An 18,883-nucleotide genomic window follows, 5' to 3' on the forward strand; every position below is an offset into this window, starting at 1 on the left:
CAAGGAAGAAGTCAAACTATCACTCTTTGCAGATGATATGATAGTATATGTGGAAAACCCAAAAGACTCCACTCCAAAACTACTAGAACTTGTACAGCTATTCAGTAAAGTGTCAGGATATAAAATCAATGCACAGAAATTCGTTTCATTTCTCTACACCAACAACAAGACAGAAGAAAGAGAAATTAAGGAGTCAATCCCATTTACAATTGCACCCAAAACCATAAGATACCTAGGAATAAACCTAATCATAACAGCAAAGAATTTATACTCAGAAAACTATTAAAGTACTCGTGAAAGAAACTGAGGAAGACACAAAAAATCGAAAAACGTTCCATGCTCATGAACTGGAAGAACAAATATTGTGAAAATGTCTATGCTACCTAAACCAGTCTACACATTTAACAGAATCACTATCAAAATACCATCAATTTTTTTCAAAATGGGACAAATAATCCTAAAATTTATATGGAGCCAGAGAAGACCCCAAATAGCCAGAGGAGTGTTGAAAAAGAAAGCCAGAGTTGGTGGCATCACAATTCCAGACTTCAAGCTCTATTACACAGCTGTCAACCTCAAGACAGTATGGTACTAGCAGAAAAACAGACACATAGAACAATGGAACAGAATAGAGAGCCCAGAAATAGACCCTCAATTCCATGGTCAACTAATCTTCTACAAAGCAGGAAAATATGTCCAATGAAAAAAAGACAGTCTCTTCAACAAATGGTGCTGGGGAAATTGGAGAGCCACATGCAGAAAAATGAAACTAGACCATTTCCTTACACCACACACAAAAATAGACTCAAAATGGATGAAAGACCTCACCGTGAGGCAGGAATCCATAAAAATCCTGGAGGAGAACACAGGCAGCAACCTCTTCAACCTCAGCCACAGCAAATTCTTCCTAGAAACATTGCCAAAGGCAAGGGAAGCAAGGGCAAAAATGAACTATTGGGACTTCATCAAGATCAAAAGGTTTTGCACAGCAAAATAAACAGTCAACAAAACCAAAAGACAAACTGACAGAATGGGAGAAGATATTTGCAAATGACATCTCAGACAAAGGGCTAGTATTCACAATTTATAAGGAACTTATCAAACTCAACCCCCAAAGAACAAATAATCCAGTCAAGAAATGGGCAGAAGACATGAACAGACATTTATGCAAAGAAGACCTCCAGATGGCCAATAGACACATGAAAAAGTGCTCCACATCACTCGGCATCAGGGAAATACAAACCAAAACCACAATGAAATACCACCTCACACTAGTCAGAATGGCTAAAATTAACAAGTCAGGAAATAGACAGATGCTGGCGAGTTTGCCGAGAAAAGGGACCCCTCCTACACTGCTAGGGGAAATGCAAGCTGGTGCAGCCACTCTGGAAAACAGCATGGAGGTTCCTCAAAAAGTTGAAAATAGAGCTACCCTATGACCCAGCTATCACACTACTGGGTATTTACCCTAAGGATACAAATGTAGTGATCCGAAGGGGCACGTGCACCTAAATGTTTATAGCAGCAATGTCCACAATAGTCAAATTATGGAAAGAGCCTAGATGTCCATCAACAGATGAATGGATAAAGAAGAAGTGGTACATATATATACAATGGAATAGTACACAACCATCAAAAGAAATGAAATCTTGCCATTTGCAACAACATGGATGGAACTAGAGGGTATTATGTTGAGTGAAAGAAGTCAATCAGAAAGACAATTATCATATGATCTCTCTGATATGAGGAATTTGAGAGCCAGGGCAGGGGGTTTTGGGGGGTAGGCAAGGAAAAAATGAAACAAGATGGGATCAGGAGGGAGAGAAACCATAAGAGACTCAATCTCACAAAACAAATTGAGGGTTGCTGGGGGTGGGGGGGTAGAGATAGGGTGGTGGGGTTATGGACAGGGGAGGGTATGTGATACGGTGAGTGCTGCAAAATGTGTAGGCCTGATGACTCACAGACCTGTACCCCTGGGGCAAATAATACATTATATGTTAATAAAAATAATTTTAAAAAATATAAAAATTGTGACTAATTCTCAAACATAATTAATAATACAATGACAAATCAATTGCTTTTTTAGCTTTCTAATATCCTCTATTCTTTCAAGAACTTGAAATCCGGTTTATAATTTGATTCTAGAAGCAAATACTATATTCCAGGTCAGTATATTATCTATTAGGGGATCCTTCCATCATTAACTTCAAGGCAAGGTCATAAGTGTCAGGGGACTGGAGGAAAGGAAAGCAAAATAACTGACCAGTTAGGACTTTCCTCCTTTTATCTATCCTTATGGCCACAGAAGAAATAGAGATAAATCAGAGACCAGAGACAATGATTATAAAATTCCAGTTAGAATTTTCAGATAACTCAGGAGCTATTATAGTCATGGAAACAAAAAAATGGATGTTAATGAAAAGAATAATCCATGGAATTTCTGAAAGGGAATAGCTCTACCAGCAATCCCAAAGCCTGACTGACCATAGCACCCAAATTCGTAGCCGTATTTCCAGGAAGACACCCTACTGGTAGAGCAGAACAGCAGTGTTAGACTAAGCTGAGATCTGACATGGATTTTGTCATCCATCTTTTTAATGGCCTTTATTAAAACAGAATTTACATATGATAAACCACACATTTTAAATATGCCATTAAAAGAGTTTTGACAATTGATAACTACCACAATTTGTAATCATCATCACTATCCAGATATAGAACAATTCCTCACCCAAAAAAATATTCAGTGTCTCTTTGCAGTCAATCCCACCTCATTCCTAGACCTAGGAAATCTCTCATCTGCTCTCTCTCTCCCAGTAGGTTAGTTTTGTATTTTCTAGAATGTCAAGCAATAGAATCACACAATGGCTTCTTTGCTGCATATATTTTTGAGAGTTTTCCATGTCGTTGTGTGTTCTTTTGTCTTTATCATTGAGCAATATTTCACTGTACAGCTGTACCTCAGTTTGTTTATTCACTCGCTTGCTGATGGACCTTTGAGATGTTTTCAGTTTGGTGGTATTATGACTAAATTTGCTATGAATTTCATGAGCGAGGCTTTGTGTTGACATATATTTCTACTTATCTTAGATAAATACCTATGCATGGAATTATTTGATGATTTGACAACTGTATGCTTAAACTGTAAAACTGTTTTCCAACGTGTGTGCACTATTGGACACCCCTTCCAGCAATGTATGAGTTACAGGTGTTTCCCATCTTCAACACTTGATATTGTTAATCTTCATTTTTTTTTTAAGGTATTCTAGGGGGTGAGAAGTCATATATCAACTGTGGTTTTATTTTGCATTTTCCTGATGACTAAGAACGCTGAGCATCTTTTTATGTGTGTTACTGGCCATTTATCTTTTTTTTTTTTTTTGCCAATTATCTGTCCAAATCCTCTGCTCATTTTATTATTGGATTGTCTTCCTGTTTTTGAATTGTAAGAGTTCTTTGTATATTCTGGATACAGTTACCTTTTTCATGAATATTGAAAACAATTTCTCCCAGTCTGTGGTATACCTTTCATTTCTTCAGTGGTTTCTTTGAAAGAATAAAAGGTTTTAATTTTGAAGTCCAATTTATCTTTTTAAAAAGAATTTATGGTTTGTACTATCAAACAAACGATTGCCTACTCCAAGGTCAGACTGATTGTCTCCTGTACTTTCTTCAAAAAGTTCTATAGTTTTGGCTTTTACACTTGGGGCTATGATCCATTTCAAGACGATCTTTGTATATAATGTGAAGTACGTGCTGAGATTCATTTTATTCCTGTGGATATCCCGTTATTCCAACACCACTTGTTGAAATATTAGCAACAGACCCATTGAATTACCTTGAAATCATAATCAAAACTCAATTTATATTCAATCTGTGTATATATTATAATTACATAATTACATGTCTGTGTAATTATATACTCCTATATAATTATATGTTTCTATATAATTATAATTAATTTGTGGTCATATATCCAGACTCTCTATTCTATTCCATTGACTATTCTTATGCTATTTATTCACTATCTAAAGTTCTGTAACTTTATGGCATCTTGAAATTAGACAGTGTAAGTTTTTTAACTTGATTCTTATTTTTCAAAATTGTATTCAACATGCTAGATTTCCTGCGTTCCATAGAAATTTGATAATAAATTTGTCAATATCTACAAAAGAAAGGCTACAGTAATTTTGATTGGGATTATATAGAATTAATAGAATAATCTGGAAAATCTTGAAATTTTAATAGCTCTGATTCCCCCAACCCATGAACCTGATATACATCTCCATTTGTTCAGATCTTCTTTAATTTTCCTAAGCAATAAATGGGAATGATCTAAGTGCAAATATTAAATATATCTTGTTAAATTTATTTTTATGTACTTTATTTTTGTATTATGTACGTTGTATTTGTTTTTTTTTCCAATTGTTCCTTACTCGTATAAAAAATTCAATAGAGTTTTGTATATTGAATTTGTATCATGCCAACTGGCTAAATTCACTTATTCTAGTAGCTTTTTTGCAGACTCATTAGGATTTTTTAAATATACTATCATATCTTCTGCAAATAGAAAGTTTTGTTTCTTTTTCTCCAATCTATAAAACTGTTATTTGTTTCTCTTGCCTGTTGCAACAGGTAAGATCTCCAGGAAAATGGTGAATAAAGGTGGTAAAATCTACACCCTTGCCTACTCTCAATCTTAGAGGGAAGGCATCCAATCTTTCACTGGTAAACATAATGTAGTTACAAGTTCTTCAGTCTCCCTTTATCAGGATAAAAATTGTTCTATTTCTAGTACCAGGACTTTTAAACTAATTATTAAGTGTTGAATTTTGTAAGCACTTTTACTGTACCTACGGCAATAATAATCTGATTTTCCACTCTTATTATTCTTTTAATATGGTGAATTACATTAACTGATTGTTGAAAGCTAAACTAATCATGCATGTCTGGGATAAATCTCCTTTGGTCATGAGGTATTATCCTATTTCTATATTGCTGGGTTTGATTTACTAATATTTTGTCAAGAATTGTTCTGTGTTCCTAAGGGATTTGGGCCTTTAACTTCATTATCTTTTGATGCCTTTGTTTTCAGGGAAATTCTGGCTTCATAAAATGACACAGGAAGTGTTCCCATCTCTTCTATTTTCTGGAAGCTTTTATATATGACCAATATTATTCTTTCTGAAATTTTTGATAGAATTCACTAGGAAGTCCATCTGAGACTACAGTTTTCTTTGTGGGAAGGCTTTTAATTATAAATTCAAATTTTTTAAAAGACACAATATTACTCAAATTTTATCTTTTTTTATTATTTGTGACTTTCACTTATTTATATTTTTATTTCCATTTTAGCAATGCATTTCTGTCACTTAAGTCTATTTTATATGGTGCACCTTTGTAGGGACTTGTGTTAGATATATACGTAGGCATGAAACTTGAGGATTTGTTTATCCTAGTGCATCTTTATTTTCTTTTACATTAACCTCTGCTTTTATTATACTTTTACATTTTTTTTTTTGGTTTCTTTGGTTTTATTCCTTTTTTTTTTTTCCAAACTGTGTGCTTTCCTTCTTGATATTCAAGCTTTCTTTTTCTTTTTTTTTTTTAAGCTTTTTTATTTATTTATTTGGCAGAGAGAGACACAGAGAGAGAGGGAACACAAGCAGGGGGAGCAGGAGAGGGAGAAGAAGGCTTCCTGCTGAGCAGGGAGCCCGACATGGGCCTCAATCCCAGGACCCTGGGATCATGACCTGAGCCAAAGGAAGCCATTTAATGACTGAGCCACCCAAGCACCCTCAACATTTCTTTTTCTTTAGAAAGCATTTATTACTATAAATTTCCCTCTAAATACCTCTCTTGTCCATTCCTCAAGTTTTATTAATGTTTTCATTACCATTGAGTTCTAAGCCTATTTAATCATTATTTCTTTTGACTTAGAATTACTAAGAAATACATATTTTTAAATGTTCAAATGCATTATGTTTGCTTTTTTTACATTTTTGTTATTGATTTTATACTAGATTGCATTGTTGACAGAAAATATGAGCTGTATGATACTTGTCCTTTGCAATTTGTCGAGGCTTTGTTTATGGCCTAGTCTATTAATCAGATTGGTTGGTTTGTTCCTTATGTTCTCAAAAAGAATATACATTCTTTAATCACTGGTTCTATAAACCAAAGTTCCCTCTGTATCTATTAATCAAGGCTGCTAAATGTGTAATTCAAGTCTTCCATATATTCATTACACTTTTGGTCTAATATTGCATTGGTCCACTTTTTGTGTTATTACACCAATTTGGCTCTCTATATTTTGAGACTTTATAAATTTTATACTGCATTTGACATATGTTAGTGAGTTCTGTAAAGTTAGAATTTCCCATTGAAATTATCATTATGGTGTGACTCTATCTTTAACAATACTTTTTGTCTTATATTCTACTTTAATATTGACACAGACTCCAACATTTTTTGGCCAGTATACATTTTTTAATTATTTTTATTCTTTTATTTTCAATCTTTATTAGTCTTTATGTTTCAGGTGTGTCTCTTACAAACATGCAAATGGACTTTGCATGTTTGTATCTAATAGTCTCTGTCTTTTAGCTGATGAATCAGGCAGGTTTATAGATATTATTACCTGGACTTGTTTCTATCATCTTGCTTGTGCTTCTTCCTTTGTTGTATTTTTATGTTTCTTTATTTCTTCAGGCAAATTATTGGTTTACTATCATTTTTAAGAAATTCTGGGGTTAAAGATATATAACACAAGTTTGCCTTTTAAATCACTTTTAAGTGTACAATTCAGTGACATTAATTACATTCACAATGTTGTGCAACCATCACCACTATCTATTTCTGTCACCTGAAACAGAAACTCTGTAACTGTTAAGCAGTAACTCCCTCAGTCCTCCCTTCCTCCAGCCCCTGGTAAACTTATCTATTTTCTGTGTCTATGAATTTACCCACTCTTGATATTTCACATAAGTGGAATCATACCATCTTTGTCCTTTTGTGTTTGGTTCATTTCACTCAGCAAAAATCTTCCAAGTTCATCCATGTGATAGCATGAGCAGAACTACTTTCCTTAATAATATTCCAATTATCTATATATTGTATTTTACTTGCCCTTTCATCGGTTTATGAACATTTGGGTTGTTTCCACCATTTGGCTATTCTGAATAATGCTGTAATGAACAAAGGTCTACAAATAACTGCTTGAGCCTCTGCTTGCGATTATTTGAGCTATATACCCAGGAACGGAATTGCAGTTTGCTTGCTTATTTGGTTGTTTCCTTCTACTGATGCGAGATTACAGACTCCATATCTATTCTTTATTAACTTTTAAGCAATATTTTTGCATTTATTATAACTAATCATGTCTACAGTAAGTATTTTAACTCACTCTAAATAACACAAGGAATTTGGAAACTTAACTCATAGCCTCCTTCCTGACTTACATAGATTTATTGCCCAGGATTAGGTTCTGTGTTCTGTTTAACCCCACAAAGTATTTATTATCATTATTGTAATTATTATTACTGGTATGTTGATATGACACAAATTAAATAACAACCACTAAAAGAGTATAAATAGAGCATATAACTTAAAAAACAGGAGATTAAAAAAGTAAAATCTTGATGGAAATCTTTCAGTGTAAAAATATTCTGGTTCTTTAAAGTTAGCCATACATAAAAATAAAGAAATAAAAATTTAAAATCCTCCCATGGTGAGTGTTGTGAACTGTGTTAAGACTGATGAATCACAGACCTGTACCCCTGAAACAAATAATACATTATATGTTAATAAAAATTTTTTTAATTCTCAAAAAAAACCACTCAAACTTTCAATACTGTGCAGAGCAAACAAAGTACAAGGGTGACAAATTTCAGCTTCAGTTTAAAAATATATAATGTAAGTTGACGTTGCCATAATGTCTAACTCTGGTTTGTTCATACCTGTGTACTGATAAAAAATGATATATCATTTACCTTGACTATACTAGTCAGTTTCTGAACTCTGCCATCTTAAGTACCTTAAATTCTCTCTCCGATGCATGGCTTGTGGCTCAGTGGACTGATATGGCTCAACCACTTCACTGGTCAGTGTTTGGTCCTCAAATGCCTAGCGCATGGCAGCCCAGTTCCAGGTCCTGGAGACACAGCACTGAACATACAGACAAAAACGAATGCCGTCAGATTTGAACAGGTATCTCCAAAGAAGACATACAAATACATGGGAAAATGCTCGTTGATACTAATCATTAGGGAAATGCAAATCAAAACCACAAGCTACCACCTCACATTCATCAGGCTATAATTAAAAAAACAACAACAACAGAAAATAACAAGTGTTGATAAGGATGTAGAGAAGTGGAAATCCTTGTGCACTGTAGGTAGGAATGTAAAATTGTGCAACCATTGTGGAATACAGGATGGTGGTTCCTCAAAAATTAAAAATAGAACTACCATTTAAAAAAATAGAACCACCACAGGATCCACCAATTCCACTTTTGGGTGCAGCCTCAAAAGAAATGAAATCAGAGTCCTTTTTTTTTTTCCTTAAGATTTTATTTATTTGAGAGAGAGAGAGAGACAAAACACGAGCAGGGGAGGGGCGGAGGGAGAAGCAGACACTCCCTGCTGAGCAGGGAACCTGACACAGGGCTTGATCCCAGGACCCTGGAATCAAGCCCTAAGCCGAAGGCAAACAGTTAACCAACTGAGCCAACCAGGTGCCCTGAAATCAGTCTTGAGGAGATATTTGTGCACTCGTGTTTATAGCAGCATTATTTAAATTAGGCAAACCATGGAAGCAACACAAGTGTCCATAGAAAGATGAGTAGATAAGCAAAATGTGATAATATACATACACTGGAATATTACTCAGCCTCCAAAAGGAAGAAATTCTGACACATGCTATAACCCAGATAAAACTTGAGGACATTATTCTAAGTGAAATAAGCCAGTCACAAAAAGAAACAAATGACTATATGACTCTCCTCATATGAGGTCTTTAAAGTTGTCAAAATCATAGAGACAGAAAGTCGTGGTTCCCAGGGCCTGGGAGAAGGGAGCGGAATGGGGAGTTCACGTTTAATGGGAATAGGGTTTCGATTTTACAGGATGAAGAATTCTGGAGATGGATAGTAGTGATGGTTGTACAACATGAATGTTCTTAACACCACTGAACAGTACATTTAAAAAAGGTTAAGAAAAAAAAAGATGGTTAAGATAATAAATTTTATGTATATTTTTTACAATAAAAAAACTGAAAAAAAAAAAAAAACAAAACCAACCAAATTCCATGAAGGAGTTCACACATACTCAGAAAGAAAGAAAATGAACAACTAAAACATGTACTAAGCCAAACAGTGAAAGTGTCCTAGAGAAAAGCAAAACAGGGTAAGAAGATGGGGAATGCTAGGGTAAGGGACTGGGTGGTTGCAGACTTACCCAAGGAGGTCATGTTTGAGCAAAGACCTCCCCTAGCTCTACACTCCCTTTCTTAGAGAATTGCTGCAAGGAGGGGGCCTCTGAGTCAGGACTACATTTCCCAGCCATCCTGGTATCTAGATATAGCTGCATAAGTGATTCTCAGCAATGGAATTTGAGTAGACATGCTTTCTCTTACCTCTGAGCCAGGGTTTTATGAATCTGATATGGCTTCTCCTCTGGCTCTTCCCTTTTCTGCCAATGGAAGCGGAGGACTCTGAGGCTTCAAACAGTGCTGCCCAAGAGAAATATAATGTGAACTATATATGTTATTTTTAATTTTCCAATAGCCATAATAATACATGTTTTTTTAAAAAAATGAGTGAATTCATTTTAATGATGCATTTTTGAACCCAATATTTCCAACAATTTTTTCAACATATATCCAAGATAAAAAAATATTAATGAGGTACTTTATATTCTTTTTTTTCTTTCAAAATCCTTTGTATGTTTTACACTTATAGCACTATTAGCCATTTTTCAAGTCCTCAGTAGCCACATGGAGGACACATTGGACAGCGAAAGTCTAGACTATGATGGAGCCATAGATGAAAAGAGGTGGATCCCTGACTCTCCATATGGGGGACTGCCACCCATCAACCAGGAACACCCACATTGTATCGTCATGTGAGGGAAAAATAAACTTCCTTTTTGTGCATCTTCCAAAGGTTTGAGATTCATTGGTTGTAGAAACGGATTCTTTGAAGTGGTGTAGAATATAAAAAACTGAAATATAGAGCATTGGCTTATCAATCAAGTAAGAGGTAGCACAAAAGAGACATTAGAAGCTGGAATCAGAGACTCATGTTATATGCTCGTAAAACGCAGTGACCCTATAAGTGTTACAGACACTGAAAAGAACAAGAATGCCAACAGACGCTGTAGTGGTCTGCTCGGGCTGCCAATAACAAAATACAACAGACAGGGTGCCTCTCATAATAGAAATCGATTTTCTCACAGTTCTGGATGTTGGAAGTCCAAGATCAACCCCAGCAGGGCTAGTTTCTGGTAAGAACCTACTCCTTGGCTTTAAGAGAGCTGCCTTCTTTGTGTCCTCACGAGGTCTTCTCTTTCGTACATGTGTACTCCTGGTGTCTCTTCCTTTTCTTACAAGAACCCTAGTGCTATTGAATTGGGTTCCCACTATTATTATCTCATTTTACCTTAATTACCTCCTTATGGTCCCTATGTCCAAATACAGTCACATCGAATTTGAGGGATACAATTCAGTTCATAAAAGATACCTCAGGCTCCTCTCTGCACTGAACAGAGCACAAGTAAGAAATGTGTTCAGGAAAGAATCAGCTGGTTTTGCAAGCAGAAATGAAAGAGAATGAAGAGAACCTAGACATTAAGGTGAGTTTGGAGCCTTGCGGGTTTGGAAAGCAGACTGATACCTACCAGTAGGAGATACCAACCAGTAGGAGATAACATCTGAAATGAGCAAAAGTACCCATTAAATTATTTCGGTTACGCACAGTTTTGTAGGGCTAAAACACAAATCATGCTAACATACTCTCTTCCCACCAAGCCTCTTGCTTCGAGGCCCCAAGTTAGCCCCATTATGTTAAGACAGAAATAAGTATAGGGGCAATGAGGGGAAGAAATAGAGCAAGCTTAAGAGTAATTTTTAAGAAAGAACTTTGGATGTGGTTATTGGCACATGGAACTGACTAGAAATCATGGGAATAATGTTTCCAAAGAAATCAAGGGAATAATGTTTCCAAAGCAAGGTGATCTGAGCTTAAAAAGCCTGTGACTGAAACATCCTCCCAGGGACCTCAAATAACCAACAGCAGGATGCAGGCTTCGCAAGTTGTGCATGCTCCAAGGAAGTCAGATTCCTTACTGCTGATCTCAGACAGCGCCAGAAAGGATAACAGACAAGAAAGCACACCCCAGGGGGCAGAGCCAAGGACCACAGCAAACAGTGTACAACCAAGTTCCTCCATGAACCAGAACCACAGTCCAATGAAGGAACCTCCTTCACCTCCCAGGCAGGGAACCTTCATAACGCCTGACCAGTCGGATTCTCCATTGAGATGGACTAGTTATTGTTATGGATTTCCCAGTCTGCCCTTTTCCAAATAAGAGTCTCTGTTGTTCTCATATTCTTGACACTTAACGTTTATGTGAGGTGAGTCACAGAGTCGGTGGGCAGAAGGTTTGCCTTTGAATTCACACGTCTTTGAGCCAGAGGAACGCAGGACCCAGAGCACCTAGACCTTGTCTTGGGCGTGATACCTAGGTGGAACTTTGTGTTGTGTCCTTTAGCAAGGAGGCCACACAGATAATTGGTGGCCAGGGACCAGTCTGTGGCAGAAATAGCTAACTGCCTCATGAGTTTGTACTCCCTTCCCTAGTGTTTGGTTCTCACTGGAATGTGCTACGAAACCAATGATTGTGATCACAGCTCCTCGAAATCGGTGTATCCATGTAACCAGCTGCTCTTCAGAGAAGGTGAGTAGAAGGGCTATGTGCTTTGCCTACTGTCCGTTTCTCCTTCCAACAGCTAAAAACAGAGGTCTCAGTGGACTGTCTGAAGACAGCACACACAGATGGAAGGAGCCTGGATCCCAGAGTTGCCACAGACGGGAAATCGACCTGGAGTCCTGGAACACCATCATCTGACTATTCCACGAGTGAGAGATTGACATCTGTTTTAAGACATCACTGGAATTAAAAAGTTTCTTTGCTATAGAAGCTCACATTAACTGAATTAATGTGCCCCTGAAAGAGGTGAAGTAGAGAGCAATACATCTCTAGGCAGAGGGAAACAGGTCAGTAAATGCATGGCCCTTGGGCAGGAGAATGCCAAATGTGTTCAAGGATTAGCAAGGAGCTGAGTGTGGCTGAAGCAAACATGGGAAAAATTGAAGGTGTTAAGATCAGAGTTGTAAAAAGGTCCTTAAAACCTTGTATGCCACTGTAAGGACTTTAGCTTTTACTCTGAATGGGTTGGAAAGTCGTTGTAAGTTTTGGGAGAGAGAGGAGGACATGCTCTGACATTTTAATTTGGATCACTGTAGCTGGTGCTTAGGAACAAATCACAGGGGAACAACAGAGAAATCAGCTTGGAGACTATGAAAACAATCCAGGGGAGACCTAGAGGTGGTTTGGAATTGGGAGGCTGTGGTGGTGGTGGTAATCGATGTTTAGATTCTGCAAGTTTCTTTAGGGTGTATGTCTGAAATTCAGGCACACACGGCATTATGCTTCTGGGTGGCCCAGATCAGAGAACTATATGTGCATCGAGAGTAGAAATTGGTTCCCAGCAACTCATCAAGTGCTTGGTTTCCTCTGCAGTGAAAAGGGAATCGTGCTATTGTCTTGGTATGGGTATTAATAACTAATGTGTAAAATGTTAATGAAATTACCTGAAGGTCTTATGAATGCCTTCTGAGTCCCCAGCCCATAAAGAACTCCTCACTGAGATTTAACGCTTTTAACCTACATGCATCTTCAGGGCCACCTTTTATATTAACCATGAGATTGTCACTGGCCTCAGAGACCAGGCTGCTTTGGCTTCGTTCTAATAGTTACCTATGACTGTTCTAAAGCAAACAAGCAAACATCAGCCACCTTTTTTAAATAGGAAAACTACAAAGATGTCAGTTTAATCGCCATGAAATTCAGTGAAGCTTCCCCTCAGGCTACACGGAGGTTTCTTTCTCTTACTTTCTCATTGCATGTTGAACAAGAGAATCATCAGAGAATAGTGAACGCAAGACTATTCTTACTAGTGTGCAGATTTTAATTCATCTCTTGCTTTTACATGTTTAATTTGAGCCTGATAGTTGCAACATGCGTTATTCCCCACCAGCACTATCGTCTGCTTTTCCTCCCTTCACATGTCCCCGTTAGGCTTCAGCTGAGCTTGTAATTGTTTTCCTCCTATAGAGGAGTCACTGGGGGTGGGAGGGGAGGTAAATCATTTATATAACTGTGTTTTTCCTCAACTAGCAATTTTGCTTGGTTTACACTGACACTGACTAAGGTGAAATCTTGTTGAAATTTTTCATTATTAAAAAAAAAATTACAAGATTACAGAAAGTTGAGGAAAAGAGCAAACACCAGTTACCCTAAGTGGATACTCTGGCATCACGCCCGATTACATGCATCATGTAATTGCAAACATCAATAAAATATTTAACAACCATGAGACAAGTAAAGAAATCATAAAAATGGAAAAACACATTTCCAGGGTAAATTTTAGCGAGCTTAAGAAAACAGAAGTGGCCATGTGGGAAGATAATTAAACAAAAAGAAACCCAGTAAAACCGGGTGTGAAAATAGGAAGAGATCCTCCTTGAATCAAAAGGATAGACAAAATTTAATTTCATCAGCCAAAAAAAATGTTGACTAACTGAAATAAACAGGATTTTACACACACACACACACACACACACACACACACACACACACAGGATATGAGACCATTTACTATGCTGGTGTAGGCCTAAGGGGGAAAAATAAATGCAATAAAATATTAGATATTATTTACAAAAAAAGAATACATAAGGGTAGAAAAATATTGTCATTTCACTTACTTAAACTATGTAAAATATAAGATAAAATAAAGGAAATCATACTTTCTTGTGGATAAGGGCCTACAACTTTTAAAAATAACATTAAACAGAAGAAACATAATTTTTTTGGCATTCTTTTGGCAAAAACACAATGATTTTTGATGGGCCTTTTATAACAGACAACATCTGGAGAAGGGAGAAAGAAAACTTATTTAAAGTAAGTTCATCTTTAAAAATGTAGATCAGGGGAACCTGGGTGGCTCAGTGGGTTAAAGTTTCTGCCTTCAGCTCAGTCATGATCCCAGGGTCCTTCAAGCCTCACATCAGGCTCTCTGCTCAGCGGGGGGCCTACTTCCTCCTCTCCCTCTGCCTGCCTCTCTGCCTACTTGTGATCTCTCTGTCAAATAAATAAATAAAATCTAAAATGTAGATCAAAAGAGTATGTCCTAATTCTTAGGGACTTGTATGTTCCTGTGCGATATGGTATCGTTCTTCATACATGTGTGCAGCTGAGTACAAAAACAAAACAAAAGTCTGTTCTACCATCTCAGAAGCAACAGTTTATTAGCTAGGCATGCTCTCGATAACCAGTGAAGATTTGATTCATATCTTTTAAATCTTTGACAAGAATAATAATCTAGGGATCCTGAATGATTTTATTAAGTTGGTCAGGAAGGCTGCTGTTGTCCGCACTACCTTCTGAATCCTTCTCCTTTTATGAGGAGACTCTTTCCTCCTACCTTGTTAGGAACGCATTGTCACCTCCCAGTCAAGTCTTCCTCCAGGAAGAAGGACCAACTCCCACCCCAGTGTTACCAGATTACATCTGCAGTGTGAGCAGTGTTACCGCTCACATCTGCAGCTCTCAACTATGGCATCCTGAGCTCTTTCTTCTTGCGGCCGATGCCTTCAGGGTCTTATTCTCTACAGCCACACTGATATACTTATCTGAGAACTGTGGAGGCTGTTAAGCAGCCATGTTAGTTTGTGACTGAAGGAGTAGAGAGGAGCATCTTGGGAAATATTTATGGAAAAAGACCAAACTTTGGTCCAATCATGATGTCTCTGCTATTGAGAGGGAAGCAATTAGAAGAACATAGTGTCTACAGTCCAGATTTGGCCACCAGCCCAGGCCCCATGCTTGAAAGGGGTAAGAGGTAAAAAAAAAGGTAAAAAAAAAAAACAAAAAACTACCAACAAAGATTGTTCTCAGACTCCTTATTTCAGCACAGAGAGGTGCTGGCCTCATATGACTTTGCCGGGGGGTGGGAGGAGGGAGAGGACTCCAAGGCCATCTCCCGTACTCCACGGCAATAGCACCTCACAGAAGCAGTAGCAGCAGCAAGGCCAGTCCTAAAAGCAGTGAAGATCCAGTGCTGGACTCATGTGATGACAGCAGTGGCAGCTGTCACCCTTGATGGGGGCACAATGGCCTCACAGAGTCTCCCAGACCTGAATGCCAATAGCTTTGCTGGCCGGAGGTGGCCACGCTCCCTGGAGATCCCTGCTGTCCCACATCACTTGTAGGGGCAGAAAGAAACCAACATATGATCTTCCCATCAGACAAGACGGGAAGGACCTCTTTGAGGGCATGTAGGACCAGGGACTCCCAGAATTCACTGGGGAGGTAGGGGTGAGTCTCTAAATGAGGCTAGAAAGAAAGTCCAATGTGTTATGTGAAGTATTACAGAGAAATTACCCCATTTTCATCCCCAGGTGTGGGCTGACGAAAGATGTCTTACTGTGCTATGTGCGCAATGTTTGCAAAATGATTACTCTCTCCAGAACAGCTGACATTTTAACAGGGACTTCCGGTAGACAATACATTTACCTCTGTACATGAACACTTCCCTTTGGTTGTTAACAGGAGGCCTGGGCTAATACGTCTCCATTTGCACTCCACTGGGCTCTACTTCTCTAGTTTTTCCAAGGTGGAAGTCCTTGCATGTGATAAGGTGGCTTTGGGTTAGGAAAGGCAATATCTCTAGTATTTAAACATAAGATTCTAGTCCTGAGCTGCTAACCCCAAAGTCTTTTTTCCACCACTTCCAACCCCAACCTCCTCTTTCTAGTGCACAATGAAAACATCTTCATGTGGTCCTGCAAAGGATTATAATGAATAAATGCTATGAATATCATGCTAGTAGATAGGTATAAAAAGTACATCCAGCCATCTAATTCTAAGCTTAGAAGAACGAAGGTCACAAAGGTCAGTCTTTGGCCTGATATTTTCTAACATTCTCCTTATTAATGTATGTACAGCACATAATGTAATAAGTAGAGATGTAGTCAGTTTCACCAAGTATAGAAATAAAAAATGATTTCAGCAGTATCCTTATATATCCATACTAAGTGATAAGGACTTATTACCAAATGGTTTTAAGATGATAACCTAAGTGTCAAATAAGTATTTAGAATGAATTGGCAGGTTTGGAAGACTTCCAAATCAACCTGCCACTTTATTTTTATTTTTAAAAAAGATTTACTTATTTGAGAGAGAGAGAAAGAGACAGAGAGTGCACATAAGCAGAGGGAGGGGAGAGGGAGAAAGAATCCTCAAGCAGACTCCCCACTGAGCCTAGGTATGCAAAACTTTTGTTCAAGTTTACCCAGCAAGTGCTGGCCAGACTTGGTCTAAAAACTCACTATTCCTCAAAGTGAAGTCCTTCTCTTCTATAAGACTCTGGAAATTAAGGTGAAGCTTGTACCTCATCTTCTCCACAATCTCAATTCCAGGGCACTGGTCAATTCCCATTTTTACTGTCCCACTCGCTGCGATCCCTCCAAACCACCACAACCAAACCTGCAGTATAAATATGGCACCATATAAAGGGAGGCCCCATTTTATAGTGTCCACCATCACATTCCCAGAAACACCTTGTCCAGCTCAAAATTCATCCTATCTATTGTGGTCTAGAATGTTTGTTACAGCACAACCCCTACTCCACATCCTGGCCTTCAACATACACACATAATGACACATGTACCACACATGTGCACCAAGGATAGTTTTTCTATCAGTGTTTTTCTATCGCTAGTTTTTCGTTCAGTGAGAACACAAATTACATGATCACTAAGGAAAATAACCTTGCTCCACAGTGGTAAAGATGACAAGGAGTCTGTAAAGATAAAGAATGAATTCCTCTGTTCCCTATGGGACCTGTAATCACAGTTTAAGCACCTCTCTTAGAACAGCTGGACATCTGGATGCAATTTGAGATGGGAGCCATAACTGCCCTTTGGTATTACAATGATCTTTTTTTTTTTTTTTTAAAGTTTTGTTGCTAAGGCTATAAGCATGAACCAATCATGGACTTATTCTCCCGACATTGCTTATAGTCAGCCAAGAATAAATCGTCTGTCTTCTCTGAACTTGCTAGCAGTTAGAGAAACAAATGTATCACATTCCCAGGCCCCTGAATGGCTGAAGACAAAGGCCATTTTAAATGAGAGTCCTCAGTTTAAGGACTGTTAAACTGATCTACTCAAAGAGACCTGAGAATTGTCAGGATGTGAAGCCGAGGTCCTTCTGTTGCCCGTGCAGAGAAAAATCAGGATTTCATTCCCTCTGTGACTATACTTTTGAGAACAGATGCTCCACCAAGATGATGGTACCTGCAGGAGTGGAAGAAAAGGACAACATCTGAGGAAGTTGAAACAGTAACTGGATGGCTCAGATTGACGACATGAATGAAGTATAATAAATCTTGGGATTTGGAACCCCCAAAGGATAAAAGACTATTTGCAAGTTTGAGAGGCTATGGAGCAAGTCTTTTGCACAGAGGAAGGTCACATGTCATTTGTGTATATTCTCTAGATCACAGCCCTTGCTGCTTATTCTTCTGGTAAACTTTTACCTCACCCGTGAGTTCTCATTGACCACCTCAACCCCTTCCAATAACCAGTGACACAGCCACAAACCAGTAAGAGCCAGCTGCCTGCAACTCTGCACCTACTCCAGAGAGTGATACACATGCCCAAATCGTCACTGATGGCACCGAAGGCTCTATTTCTGAAACCATGAATTCAGAAGCATTCAGAAATACTGGTGAATAAGCATACAACCAGCATGATGGTAAGGAAAAAGACACTAGGCATTGGGGAAGAAATACCCAAATCCAACTCCAGAGCAGGTAAACTGGAAGTTTCTGGGTGTGGGATTCAGGTACTGGTATTTTTAAAAATCTCCCCAAGGGATTCTAAAGCACAGAGAGAGTTGAGAACCACAGGCCTCATACAATATGGAGCCCCGAGGACTACGGCCATGTGCGTAGTGCAATACTGTTCCAAAGTCAATGACCTTTCAGGCAGAGCTTATAGAGGTAGAATCGCAAAATCAGCATGAAACCTGGTGTGGCAATTTTAAAATATGGCGCCAAAGTGTTTGACATTTCTTCCACCAAAAGGTAAGGTCTGCCAAAATAAATTCAAAATGGATGAAAGACCTGAATGTGAGACAGGAAACCATCAAAATCCTAGAGGAGAACACAGGCAGCAACCTCTTTGATCTCACCATAGCAACTTCTTACCAGACACACCTCACCGGAAGCAAGGGAAACAAAAGCAAAAATAAATTATAGGGACTTCATCAAGATAAAAAGCTTCTGTACAGCGAAGGAAAAAATCAAAACTAAAGGCAATCTACAGAATGGGAGAAGATATTTGCAAATGACATATCTGATAAAGGGTTAATATCCAAAATCTATAAAGAATTTATCAAACTCAACACCCAAAAATAGATAATCCAGTTAAGAAATGGGAAGAAGACAGGAATAGATATTTTTCTAAAGAAGACATCCAGATGACAACAGACACATGAAAAGATGCTCAACATCACTCATCATCAAGGAAATATGA

Source organism: Meles meles, chromosome 7, assembly GCF_922984935.1.
Source record: "Meles meles chromosome 7, mMelMel3.1 paternal haplotype, whole genome shotgun sequence".
In the NCBI taxonomy this organism is placed as follows: Eukaryota; Metazoa; Chordata; class Mammalia; order Carnivora; family Mustelidae; genus Meles; species Meles meles.